The sequence below is a fragment of the Populus nigra genome, chromosome 14 (assembly GCF_951802175.1).
Source record: "Populus nigra chromosome 14, ddPopNigr1.1, whole genome shotgun sequence".
NCBI lineage: Eukaryota > Viridiplantae > Streptophyta > Magnoliopsida > Malpighiales > Salicaceae > Populus > Populus nigra.
Window position 1 is genome coordinate 12,471,148 of NC_084865.1, and position 1,928 is coordinate 12,473,075.

Genomic DNA, 1,928 nt, shown 5'->3' on the forward strand with positions numbered 1-1,928 from the left:
TGGGAGACACTCTTGATATTTTTATTTTAGTAGATTTATCCCTATGTCTAGAAGAGAATTTATAAAATTAGAAACTTCAAAAGAAAATAAGACAATTTATTCTATGATATGAAAGTCACTTTAATGTATATGAATAATTAGTCCTTAATCAATTACTTATTGAAATGTGCAATTGTTTTAATCATGTTTCATGCGATAATGTTTTTAGGTATATCGCACCCTCGATCTGGAAAGTAGATGCTTGGATAAATAATTTTGTTACGTGATTAATGTAATTGGAAGAACTAATATTTTGTTGTAATATACTTTCATATCTAAAAATGTAATGTTTAACTTATTATCTTGTGTATGATGTAATTTATAATATTGTTATATTATTAAGTTGAATTATGGTTGGTTGTGTATATATTTGAGCACAAATACTTAAAAAAAAAGAGAGACAATACATGTTAAGAATTTATTAGTTTTATTATAGTGTTCTATAAAAAATAGAATTGAGATATTGAAATATGCTTGAGTTTTTGAAGTTCAAATGATGGGGCGAATATTATGATTGATGTTATAGGTTGAGAAATGATTAAGTCGATAACTTGGTATCTAAAAAATACAAAGGAAACTCTGCAGAAATTTCAGGAAAATTATATATATATAAAAATTTGGTAACTACGAATATATATCATATATTTTGAGTTTACAATTTAAGACTGTTACAAAAAAGCACAATAAAATAACTAAAATACCCTTAAAAGCAAAAATTTTAACCATGCAGTCAAAAGGCTTATTTGTCTTTCCACAATGAGTTTTGTGCAATTATTAAGTCAATTCAAGAACAATTTAATATTTGACTAAAAACAAAAGGATAAGTGCATGTGAGGAACCTGAAGGCTTATAGGAGGCGTCCGCACCCTTCTAGTGGCATGTGCGGTGCCTCCTAGTATCCAAAAATGTCCATATGCTGTGTCATTGAAATCGTTGCCACATCCTCTTTTCGGTGATGCAACATGTGTCGTCGTTGGTAGGTTGGTTTGTCACCGGTTGACCTTTTCTTCTTCTTTTTTTATCTCTCCTCCTAAGAATTACAATTTGACAATCTTTATTGTTGGTATTTCAACTTTGATTTTTTTTTATTTCTAATATTTATTCTTGATCTTTTTGTATAAGTTCAACCTTGATTTGGAATATTGTCCATCAATTCTAATTTGACATATATTGTTATTTTCAAGTTGATCCTTATTCTCTTGATTTTTAATTTTTTTTCCTTGGTATTTTTGTAAATGTTTTATTGATTGTCAATTTTATCATTCAATCCAAAATTATGGTATTATATTTTCTAATTTGGTCCTCATTGATTTGATTTCTAATTTGTTTTTTATCCTTTTATAAAAGTTTAATTTATTTTCAATTTCATCATTCAATTCAAGTTTAAGGTATATTATTTACCAATTTGATCTTCATTCTTTTTATATTTTTTTCTTTTGATAAAGTGTTTTTTATTTTTGATTTCACCATTCAATAAAAAAATTCTTGTTATTTTTATGTTAATTTTGATCCTTATTCTTTTGATTTTTTTGGTCTTTTTGCTAAATTAACTTTTCTTTTCAATTCCACCTTTCAATCCAATATAAGTTTTATTTTATATTTCAATTTTGATCCTTATTCTTTTAAGCGTTAGTTTTATAATCTTTTTATATAATTAAAATTATTTTTTAGGAATCGAGCTCCATGATTTTTCTAGATAGTGTGTTTCGGGTCTAATGACCCGGGTCATAGGTTTTAAAAGTTAAGAGAGGTTGATATTTTTTTAAAAAAAATTAGGCTTTATAATACTTTTTATTTTTTTATATCGTGTTATTCCAATCTCATAATCTAGGTCATGGGTTTGACAGAATATCCCATGTTAGCTCAACCCTGATTACTTGTGTTACAAG